We start from the raw sequence: 12,722 nt of genomic DNA, 5'->3' as shown, positions 1-12,722 counted from the left end.
AGAGACATGATGCCAAACTGTAAACACTTCGCTTCTTGCCACAGAACCAAGAAATGTATTATTAAAGAATCCTGTTTCATATTAGAATCGATTTACGTTCAAAGTTAAACATTTTTGTTTCTAAGTCTTAGACCCTAACCACCTCTTTGCCACTTCGTGTTTACACACTTGCTCTAAAATATTAACAACTTCACAAACAGTCTGTTTAACAGTAATTAGAATTTTATCTAGTTAGCACAACAGTAAAGCATGCCATAACACAGATGGCAGAAGACTTCCTCCTTTCCTCATCTGTGTCAAAGAACTTCTATTTCATGATTAAGAAATCTGCACAGAAAGAAAAAAAAAGAAAAGGCATTTGCACAGGATATTAACAAAATACAAACTACAAACTAGCAACAGAATCATTTTAGTAGGAAAGTCTGTACAGCAAAATCCTTGGTTATTTCTTAACATAAAGATTTTTCTTAATGACATTGGTCAAACCCAACCAAATACAAGGTTAAAAAATCAGGATGGACGGAGTTTGCACTATTGGTTTGACTTGGGTCTTTAAACCACAGCAATTCCCTAAAAAGCACAAGTTTCCAAACTGTGCAAACTGGGACCATCTCAGCAGCATTTAAAAATCTCAATGTGCAAATCACACCCCAAACTCAGGTCTGAATATGAGACAGGGGTGAGTATTCTTAAAATTCCTGAGTAGGTACACAGGCTCATTCGTAGCAATTTATATAATCAGGAGGCTTGGCAATTGGCACTGGCTCTGCCACCAACAAGCTTGGTTACATCTCTATGCAGCTATTTCCTCATCCGGAAAGCGATTTCTAATATCTAGCATGCTGTGAGTCTAGGATGATATTCTTTAGTTCTCCTACAAAGACTGAACTGGTTTCAACATATAAACTATGCCAAGGGAGTGGACAACAGTAACAAGAAACAGTTGGAATCCATGGTCTTTTAAGAGTTTAGTTTTACAAGAAAAGATTATTTTATAGTATCTATCAAGTTCAGCTATACTTCAACTGCAGAGATTTTTATATATCCACCTCCTTCCAAGTCATAAAATATATCTATGTTGGAAATGTATGAAAACTTGAATTATCTTAAAATATAACAAACTTTTGAATTTCTATTAAAAATCTACATATTTTCTGATTTTTTTAAAAACAACTTTCCTACTTTTGTTGAGCTCTTACAGATATAATTTTAACTTCTTTTCTTGATAGCAGTGGTCTGATTGCTTTCACACAGGATCTTGCTATGTATCTCAGGCTAGCCTCCAATTCAGCACCCTCCTGACTCAGCCTCCACAATGTTAGAATTATAGGCATGTGTTACTGGGCATAGCGTGACTATACTCTATTAACATTCACTCATTTCATAAAAGGTAATCACGAGAAAAATAGGAACATGGGTACAAAGCATGTTATCTAATAGTCCTAAATGAAATTGTTATCCTCAGCCAGTTCTCTTACAAATGAATGCTACCAGTTATGAAGATGCTTGAAAAAAAGATTAATGCATGCAACCAGATGAGCATCTTACAGTACCAGTATCTGAGAAATGGGTGGCAAACTTTGAAGATGTCCCTCATGATCCTGGCTCTCCAGTATTCACATATTTATGTAATCTCTTCTTTCTCTACGAGTAGGACGGACCTAGTAACCTGCTGACAAAAAATAATGATGGAAGTGACAGGACACCACTTCTGTGACAAGGTTATTAAAGTCTGATGTTCCTACTGCCGTGCTCTATGCTGGGACTCTTTCTTGCCTTCTTGCTTGCTCTGACAAAGTCAGCTCTCATGCTGTGAGATGCTTTACAGGTACGTATGGCAAAGAACAGAGAAGGCCTCTCACTGCAGGCAGTCTGAGAAGAAATGAATCCTGCCAACCACTGTATGAATAAGCTAGGAAGCAGATCCTTCTACAACAAAATTGCCCATTCCCTTTCATCTTTTTAACATTGCTAGAAATCAATCCAGGGCCATGCCCATGGTAGGTATTTGCTCTACCACCTAGTTATACACTCAGCCTTTCCCACTCTCTCTCGAAACCACACTGTTTCAGGCTCTTTTCCCAAACTCTGCCTAATGTTCTCCACATTACTAATTAAAATGACAAATTCCCAGTTTATTCTTACTTTATCCATGAGCAGCAGCTAACAAAAATAACCTCATCCTGGAAGCACACAACTCCCAGAATATCAGCTCTACTCGCTTTATTTTCATTCTCCTTAGTTGGTTCCCCATCTCTCTACCTGAGCCCTGGAGTTCAGGTCTTGGATCTCTCCTCTTGCACCTATGCTTACTCCCGAAGAAGTCTACCATCTACAAACTGACATATTCCAAATTATTTACAGTCTGATCTTCTCTCCACAACTGTTCTCTAATATACACAATTACCTACTGAGCACATTTTACTTGCACATTTAATATGCATTTAAGTTCAAAATTAAAGCTTTTGATTAGCTTTAGCACAACCCCACCACACATAGCCTCCTCCAGAGCTAGTCTTCCTTGTTAACAACACCAAATTTCCAGTTGCATAGACCAAAAACCTCAGTTATCTCTGTTTCCTGCCTCTTTCTACCCCACCTCTAATTCTTTAGTTGTTGGTTTTACTTAAAATCTAACCTCTTAAAAAAAATAGCCACTGCTATGAGGTTCACATGGATTATGGCAATATTCTCCTAAACTGTCTTTCTGCCTTGAGCCCTCAAGTCTCTGTTATCATTAATAATTAAGTCATGTGGTCACTGTGTTCAAAACTTCCTAATGGCATCATTCTCAGTCAAAAGGCAAAGTCCCAACCAAATCCTCTCATTTCCCTGACCTCTACGGCTCTCTCCAGATCTGATTCTAATTCACTAAAGTGGCTATTTTCTTCCTTGGACACTCTAGGCACACTTTCCATAGACAATACACTCACTATACCTGGTAATGGCAATGTTCTTTCCTGAGTTACCCATATAGATTACTCCTTTGGGTCTTCACTCAATAGTCACTTTCTCAAGCCTGCCCACCTCCAATCCCTATGTCTCTCAACCCTCTACACATTCCCTTTCTCTCCTTTTCTCTGTAGTATTTACTAATACACTGTATTTTATCTTTTATTTTCTAACTCCATCCATTAGAATGTAAGCACCATAAAAAGCATGTATTTAAAAATGAATATAGCAATAGGATAGGATTCCCTCACTGATCTATGTCAATATGGCAAAATAATGTAACTTCAAAGGTACCAAAATATTATATTCATATTTCAATCATTGATTTACATTCTGACAAGTTTATCTCCCTAGCTATCATTCTAACATTATGTTAAGTTAGAGTGTATTCTCCTGAATACATACATACTAATTAGAAGATGAATCAGTTCAGAATCAACCAACAAGCAACTAGATTGTTAAAAAATAATAATTTTCCAGGTGCAAGGAGATGGCTCATTGGTAAAAGGGCATGAAGACCTGAGTTTGAATCCTTAGCACTCATATAAAAAAAAAAAAGCCAGGTATGGCTGTGTATGCCTGTAATACTAGCATTGGCGGACGGAGAGTCAGAAAGAGTCCAAGAGCTCTCTGGTCAGTTACCTTACCCCAAATTTTGAGTATGGTTTGGAGACAGGTGGGAAGAGTCATAAACGAAGACATCCCATATGCTGCTCTGGCCTTGGCATGTGTGCATATAGGAACACATACCCACACACTCACAAACATGTACCACACACAATGCATACATATGTACACAACAATAATAATTTTCTATTGATAATCCAAGGTGGAAATTTCACATACAATATGTCACAAAATTCAACAATTTAAAGATATTATGGACTAGGAATTAAAAGAGATGCACATTTTCAAGTAATTTCTTTAAAAAAAAAAGGAACCTTTAGCGGTATTTAATTCTTTCACATTGAGTTACATCTTCTGTTAAAGATACACTGGTATTTACATTTATTTTCTAATCTAGACATTATTTTCATTTTTCTTTTTCTAAATCATCAGCAATAAAAGAAATACAGTATTTAGATGAGAAACTAAGTCCACAATTAAAAGCAAGACTTAATCAAGCTGAGCTAATTTTATAAAGTTTTTACACTTGTGTTATAGTATTACACAATTCCGAAAGCACGTTCACTTTCGCTATGATCTTCATATTGACAGGTAGGGCAGACAGTACCACATCTTCCCATACCTTCCAAATACACATGATATTTTACAGAAGGAAAAATAAGGCTTGGGCTTAACTAGTTTGTTCAAAATTACAAAGTTATATACAGTCAAGTTGAACTATAAATGACTGGGTTTGTTGTTGTTCAACTTAAGCCTATTGTTTTCTACCCCAACATATGCCATTACTCAATGACTAAGGACACGGCCAAACAGATCCACTCAATTTCCTTTAGGAGTGGAGATTTTCATATTCCTATTTATTACAGAAATGCTTTTAGATGGTACAAATGTGTTAACATCCTTATTTTAAAAAATTAAAAAGACCAGGAAGTCAGTGAAGTATTAAAAACTGAATATCCTGGGCTGGAGAGATGGCTCAACGGTTAAGAGCATTGCCTGTTCTTCCAAAGGTCCTGAGTTCAATTCCCAGCAACCACATGGTGGCTCACAACCATCTGTAATGAGGTCTGGTGCCCTCTTCTGGCTAACTGTATACATAACTAATAAATAAATTAAAAAAAAAACCTGAATATCCAAAACAGTATAAACACAAGATTACTTTTACACAGAGGATCAATATTTAATAGTTTCACACACAGGATCAGCATTTTAGAACCTTTGGACCAGCAAACAGAGACCAAATACCAGAGCAAGTGCTCAATAAAAGTATTTAACAGAAGCCATTCCAGCTAAAATCATTTTATTGCTGTTAGAGCTCCTATCACCATCTGAATATATCAGCAATCCTGAATAAGAATAAATTATTTTTGCCCTTCTCTCCAAAGATTTTAGTTCAGATAAACAAAGGTTCTAGAACTCATTTCATCTGGATTTCTTTCTATTCCCTTTAATATTCTGAGGGAGGCATTCCTTGACCACTCTAATTTCATGAATGCACCACAGCAAACTAAAAGCAAGTCTAGAGCCAAATGACCCCCCAAAACACTCACTGTATCCCATCACTAGAGCCTGGTGCACCTTGCCCCTTCCTAAAGCTCCTCTCAGTAGAACCTGAATCTTCTGAGTCTTCACTAACACATTCATTGACTGACCTGGAAGCTAACCTTTCTTCTACTTCCAGTTAAACTGACTGAGTTCCCTATTATGTAAGGCTATCTGGTTTGGGCTTTTTTATACTTAATGTTCAAACAGTCATAACTGGAAAAGATATTAGCTGATATATGTAAAAGTCATCTGTGAAGCAAACCATTCTCTCAAATGTAAAATAAATTAAAGATACTGTAATTCATTTAGTAACTGATTTAAAGTGCAGTAATAAAGACAGGGATTAAGCTACAGAGCAAAGTTTGGAAAAGAAATGGAACAACGCTCTGCTTACTTTTTATAGCTATTTTTCTCTGACTTAGATAGATACTCCTGAAAGATTTGGAAGGAGGAAAGCTTATGAGGGAGACCTGTCTTCTATGCTGAATGTCCAGAGCTAAACTGATTAGAGGAAATAAATGGGCAACTGCAATAAAAATCCCTATTAATGTTCACAATCAGTCCTGGAAAAATTAACTTTAGTCTTGGGAATGGCATTTTTTCCCCAGACAGGGGTCTCATTGTGGGGACCCAAAAATGTGAGCCGATTCCACCTTGCCTGAAGGTCAGAGAGGTTGAGCTTATTTTTGCTTTTTAAAGTTGTTGACAACAGGTGTGGCTACAAAACAAGATACCCGGACCTAGGCTGTGGTTACTTTGTGTTTTCCACATTAAGATGGACCAGAGGTGGATCCACTCCACTCTGACCAAAGGTCAGAGAATTTGAGCCTACTTCTGCTCCTTCTTTTAAAATAGGAGGCTTGATCTAGGGTGGGCTGCCTTCAGGATACTTGGTCTAGGGTGGGTTCACTGCCTAAATAATAGAATGCTTTTCTCATGAATTAATAGCTTGATGTCTCAAAGTATTGAAGCAAGTAATTGTTCTGGTTGTTCTTTGTATCATATTAGTCTTTTGCCTTTTCCCCCGCTTTGGTATTGGGGTATAAAAGTGTATGGAAAAATAAACACGAGCAGACTCAGTACTCAGAACTCAGTACTTGCTGAGTTACCCTCCCGTTACTATCCTATGTCTCTGTGATTCCTTCTTATCTTTGCTCCTCTTCTAAACCTCATGCCCCTACCCTGGAATGTCTACGGTTGGACTGCAGCAGAAGTTACCCCCAAAAGGTGGCTCATGACATCTCACTATGTAGCTCTGGTTGTCCTGGAACTCACTATGTAGAACAGGCTGACCTCAAATTCACAGATTTGCCTGTCTCTGCCTCCCAAGTGCTGGGATTAAAGAAAGGCACGTGTTACTATAACCAGCTACTTACTACCCAACTTTTAAACACTGTAGTGTCTTGGGATCTCACTTCTCTACCCTTTCTCCCTCCATGAAACCATCCAATCTAATCTCTTTCAATTTCCAAACTTAAATTTCTAATCCATCCCCCCCCCTCCTTTTTTCCCCAAGATTCAGGGATCTGCAGGTTTTTTTTTTCAATTAGAAGCCTAATATGTATCCCAACATTACTATATCCAAAACTTTTATCCTCTAAAATCTTTTCCTTCAGTTTTATCCATCACAGCAAGCTCTATCCTTCTGGTACTCACGCTTAACCTCCCACTTTTTCTCATTCTCTGCACCCTGCTTTCTCACCTTGTCAACAAATACTGCTGACCTTATGCAGTTACTTATTACCACTATGTGATCTAACAGCCTCTCACCTAGATGAGCACAACAGTTTCCTAAATGTTTGGCTGTTTCTGTTCTTGTTCACCTTTGGTCTTTCCTCCCAAAGTGGAAAGTTTTTTAAAAGTTTAGTCATAATCACTATTCTGTTCAAGTCCATCCTTCCTTATCCCTTACACTAAAAGCTAATATCCACAGTCACTGTGGTAGTTTGAATGTAACTGGTCCCCATAGTTTATAAGGAACCGTACTATTAGGAGGTATGGATTTATTGGAGTAGGTGTGGCCTTGTTGGAGGAAGTGTGTCACTGTGGAGGGTGGGCTTTGAAGTCTCCTTTGCTCAAGCTGCTCCCTGTGTCACAAGTCAACTTTCTGTTGCCTGCAAGATGTAGGACTCTCAGCTACTCCAGCACATCTGTCTGTATGCTACCATGCTCCCCATCATGACAATGGACTGAACCTCTGAACTATAAGCAAGCCACTGCAATTAAATGTTTTCCTTATAGAGTTGTCAGGGTCATGGTCTCTCTAAAGAGCAATAAAAACTCTAAGACAGTCACCTTCTAAGATCTTGCTTGACCACCTTTCTGGGCTCATCCTCTATTACTACCACTCCATTTCAATGATAGGTTTCGCTCAACTACCTCCAGCATGCTCCAGCCAGCCCTGGGCCTACAGTACCCTGTACTGTCTGCATACATCATTCACTGACTGCCTTTCTGCTGTTTAAAAGTCACCTTGTCAGTGACTCTTCCTAAGGAGCCTCTGAACAAGTGCAACTCTTCCCCACACTCCCCTTCCTATTTTCTCTTCTTCATCACTTATCATCAAACATGCTTTATGTCTTTTATCCTTATGGTTGCATCTAAAATGTATGTTTTATAAAGACAGAAATTTTTGCCTATTTTGTTCACTGGTGTATTTTTAGGACCTACAGTAGTGAATGGCATTATACAGTCATACACATATTTGATAAATGAGTAAAATCATAACCTTCTTTCAGATGAAATTATCAACAAAACAAACATTATATTGAAAGGGGCCATGGAAAGTTCTCAGTTTTCTTATTTTATAAACCTAGTTAATGGCAGTTAATGCAGAATCAGAACTACTGATCAGTCTTTTCTAATCTTTAGCCCCTTAGAAACGCATAAATATAAATTAGTCAACCACAGACACTGTTACAGCAATGTGAAATGGACAAAGAAACCATCTTTTATTCTTTGTATAGGCTTGTTTATAAATCTCCATTATATTTTCTGTAAACTATGTGCTTTTAGGGGGCTGGAGAGATGGCTTAGAGTTAAGAATATTCATTGGTTTTCCAGAGGACCTGGATTTGATTGCCAGCACCTACATGGCAGCTCACAACCATCTACTACTCCAGTTTCAGATGATCCAATACCCTTTTCCAGCCTCCCAGGCAGGTACCAGGCATTCATAGTGCAGACATACCTTCAGACAAAATACCTACACACTTACTAATAATACGTTTTTTAAAAAGTATATGCCTTTTAAAGCCTGAGGTTAGGATGATGGATATGACTATAGAAGGATGACCCAGAGGGGTGTGTGTGTGTGTGTGTGTGTGTGTGTGTGTTGAGGGAACAGTTGTATATGTTGACTATGGTAATGACTGCAAAACTAATGTGATAAAATTTGGTCTTTATAATACATAAACACAAAATACATGTAAACAATGATGTAATCCTGGGAAAGTATGCAGACAGCATCATGTCAGTGTCATGGTTTTCATACTGTACTAGAATGATATATAATGATATATATATATATATATATATATATATATACACACATACATAAAATACCAGGAGTAACGGTAAATGGGACTTCTCTGTATCTTAGGAAGGCTGCAACTTCCTAAGGATCTATAAATGTTTCAATATTTAAACACAAACACATAGCCACTGAAGCAGTATGAATAGAGACACGAATGAGTGTAGCATCTCAGACTTTCAATTTTCAAGTCCTTTTTCTTCAGTCCCTATAGAAGCAATTACTCCTTTTTATACATATTCTTTAAGTAGATGCACAGTGAATAATAAATGTTTCATTGTGTGCATACAGATACACACATATACAATTAATTTTCTTATACTAATACTGATATGCCATAAACATGCAGTTCCCCACCCCCATAGTCTGAAGAGTGAAGCCAGGCATGATGGTACATCAGGGGGTCAAGGTAGTCATAGCTCTTTGAGTTCAAGGCCAGCCTGGACTAAACAAGTTCCATGCCAGTTAGGATACATAGGGAGATACTATCTTTAAAAAAAAAAAAAAGGTGTCTGAAAATAATCCCAGGAATTAACACTCCTATTTTTCATTTTATGGCTATATGACACTTCATTGTGCCATTATTTTTAAACCGGATCATATTAAAAGCCATTTATGGCTTTTGATAATATAATTAATACTAAAACGAACAAAGGAAAATCCTTTAAAATGACTAAAATAAAAAGCATGAGCATTTATCATTTTAGTAAGTCAACTCACCTTCCAAAGAAATTGCGCATGCACCCATTCCTGCCCATGGTACAGAAGAAGAATTCTACACATCCTTGTCATACTGCTCAATCTTTGTCAATCTGGTAAGTGAAAACTGCCCTTGTTTAAATCTGTACTTTGATAACAGAAATTACCTGTTTTGTTTTCTTGGTTTGGTTTGTGCTCTCTGCAACCAGGCCTCACTCTGTAGCAAAAACTAGCCTCCATATTGCAATCCTCTCAGTAGCCTGAGGGCTGGGATTATAGACATGTGCCACCTTGCCTGGATCAGAATAATTTCTTTCAAAGAGCACTTATGTGTGTCAAGGATTGCTATGAGAGCTTCCTGTATAACTCATCTAATTCTCATAACATTCCGTTGAGGAAGAATTGATGTTTTAATTTTATTCATGAAACCACAAAGTAGTTTTTAATAACTTGATATTTAAGATTACACTTCAAGTGAGAAAATGTACAAACCCAAGCGTTCTTATCTTGACATCTAAACATGAAAAACAATATCTTAAGGCTTTTTAGCTTTCAGCTGGTGTGATGACTCAGTGCATAGAGGTGCTTGCCACCAAGTCTAATGACCTGATTTCAATCTCTAGAATCCATAAAGAAGAGGTAGCCAATGTCTACGTGCTGTTTTCTAACCTGTACATAGACATACACAAACAACACATACACACAGAGAGAGACAGAGAATGAATGCCTTCCTAAAGTCTTAGCTTTCTAGGAAACTTTTCCTATATTTAAAATCATTTGTATTTCTTTTAACATGACATGCACGTTTATGGTTTCTGCCATTTTTCTATTGGTTCTTTTTGTTTATTCATTAATTTATAAATTTATAAGCTATCTCTGCAGTAGCAGAAAAATTGGCCTTTTATAGTAATGCTACTCCTCCACAAAGTTAAAAAATATATGTACTGTGGACTCCAGTCATTTGTACTAAGTATTTATCTAAGAAAAAAATGACAACTTTATCCATATTAGATTATATACTACTATTCATAATAGCTATATTTATAAGTAAGATTTTAAAGAACTCCCAAGTCAATAAATAAATGATTAAACATTTTGATGTTTATGTATCATGAAAATTTACTACTCAACAATTTAAACACAATGACAAATACAATGATGCACCTTGTGCTGACTAGTTTTATGACAATTTGACAAAAGACAGAATAATTTTAGAAGAGGGAACCTCAATTGGGAAAATATCTCTTACCAGATTGCCTCTTGAGAAACTTGTTCATTTTCTGGATTGGGAAGGCCAGCTGACTGTGGACAATACCACTCCTGGGCTGATAGTACTAGGTGTTATAAAAAAGCAGGCTAAGTAAGCCAGTAATCAGTATCCCTCCGTGGTCTCTGTATCAGTTCCTATCCTGCTTGAGTTTCTGCCCTGATGTCCCTTCATAATGTCTTACAAGTTGTAGGATTGAATAAATTATTTCCTCCCCAAGTTGCTTTGGTTTTTCATGACAGCAAAAGAAACACTAAGATACACCCCTATAATACTAGTTTGGGCTGCTATAAGGAGATTGTGAGTCCAACTTGGGCTACACAGTGCCATACCAAGCAACATAGTGAGACAAACATCAGTACCAGAAGAAATCAATGAGACAGACAACAGAGAATTTAGAAGTAATTATGTCAAATAAATAAGAAACAGATCGCTCTTCTCCAAATTACATGGTATCTGACTGATTACATTCATATAAAACTGGAGAAAATGCAAAACCACCTACTGACCAAAGGCAGGCCAGTGATCTAAGTTGGTGGGATATGGGTACATGAAGAGACTTAACAGAAGGATTACATCTAGACATTTCTGGAGATGGTAGGTTTATTTACAACCCTGAATACAAAGGTTTCCAAGTACTCAGAGATATCTCTGAAAAAAATTATTAAACTGTATGCTTTAAATACGTGGAATTTATTATATGTCAACTATACCTCAGTGAAGTTATTAAAAAAGCAGGTGTACTAATATATTTTCTTGATGTAGTAAATAAATAGTGGTATTTCATTTCATTGACCTCATTTATGTTCAGCATATATAACACAAGCAAATGTCAAACACTGCTTCTGATTCTGCTTTGAAACCTACTTCTCTCATTGTCATAGTTCAATTTGACAAGGAGTATTCTGACTCTCAGAAACTAGTACTCTTTTGTCTATGTATTTTATGTATATAGGTGTTTTGTTTGCATGTACGTCTGAACATCAGAAAAGGGCCCTGGAGTTGATGAGAATCACATGAGATGACAGTTACAGATGGTTGTGAGCTACCATGTGTGTAGTAATAAGGGCGGCGGGGCTGCGTCCCCAGCACCCCGGCTGCCTGGCTAGCTTATGCCCAAAATAACAACACACAAACTGTATTCATTTAATCACTGCTTGGCCCATTTCTATATAGCCTCTTCTAGGTTAATTCTCACATATTAATTTAGCCCATTTCTAATCATCTGTGTAGCGCCCCTAGGTGCGCTTACCGGGAAGATTCTAGCCTATGTCCATCCTGGGTCGGAGCTTCATCGCATGCTTCTGCCTGGGAGCTGGGAGCATGGTGCCTCTCTGAGGCGTCTGCTCCTGAGAGGAGAGCTGTGGAGTCTGAGCTCACTTCCTCTTCTTCCCAGCGTTCTGTTCTGTTTACTCCTCCCACCTATCTTCTAACCAATGAGGGCCAAGCAGTTTCTTTTTATTTAACCAATGACCTTCCTCCATCACATGTGAGTGCTGGGAAATGAACTCAGGACCTCAGGAAAAACAGTCAGTGCTCATAAACACTGAGCCATCGCTCCAGCCCCAGAAACTAACTTTTTAAAACTTTATTTCTATTTTTGTTGTTGTTGTTGTTGTTTTTAGAGACAGGGTTTCTCTGTGTAGCCCTTGCCATCCTGGAACTTACTTTGTAGACCAGGCTGGACTCAAACTTAGATTCACCTGCCTCTGACTCCCAAGTACTGGGATTTAAGGAATGTGTCACCACCACTGGGTAAAACTAACATTCTTATCATTGTCAGCTAAATCTTGGAAGCCAACCTGAACAACTTTCTGGTTTGGGCAAATATGGCATGCTGAGACAAAACAGAGAAATAAACTTACTGCAGAGATGGAGAAAACACGATTACCCAATTCTTCTATCTTAGATCTTTGGTATCTCCATATGGCTTCAGTCAGTCACTGATAAACTCACTAATACAGCATGTGGCATCTGCTATGTATTAGACAATGTTAAAGTATTGGGAATAAAATAATAGGCAACAGGGTTCTGTGATAATAAAGACAACTTAATGGTATACCTTCAAAATCACTGGCTGACTTTAGAAGTTAAAATTAT

The 12,722-nt window shown here is 37.5% G+C and overlaps 1 protein-coding gene across 2 annotated transcripts in view; it reads right to left on the bottom strand.

Annotated features, from left to right (window-relative positions):
- Positions 1-12,722, bottom strand: part of Glce (glucuronic acid epimerase) — a 70,511-nt gene that overhangs the window by 43,983 nt on the left and 13,806 nt on the right. The window lies entirely within an intron of this gene.

The sequence above is a fragment of the Microtus oregoni genome, unplaced genomic scaffold (genome assembly GCF_018167655.1).
Source record: "Microtus oregoni isolate MIOR12 unplaced genomic scaffold, Mior012 000032F_ref0000030, whole genome shotgun sequence".
Taxonomy (NCBI): Eukaryota; Metazoa; Chordata; class Mammalia; order Rodentia; family Cricetidae; genus Microtus; species Microtus oregoni.
The sequence above is the reverse complement of the archived record's forward strand: the minus strand, read 5'-3'. Positions and strand labels throughout refer to the sequence as shown.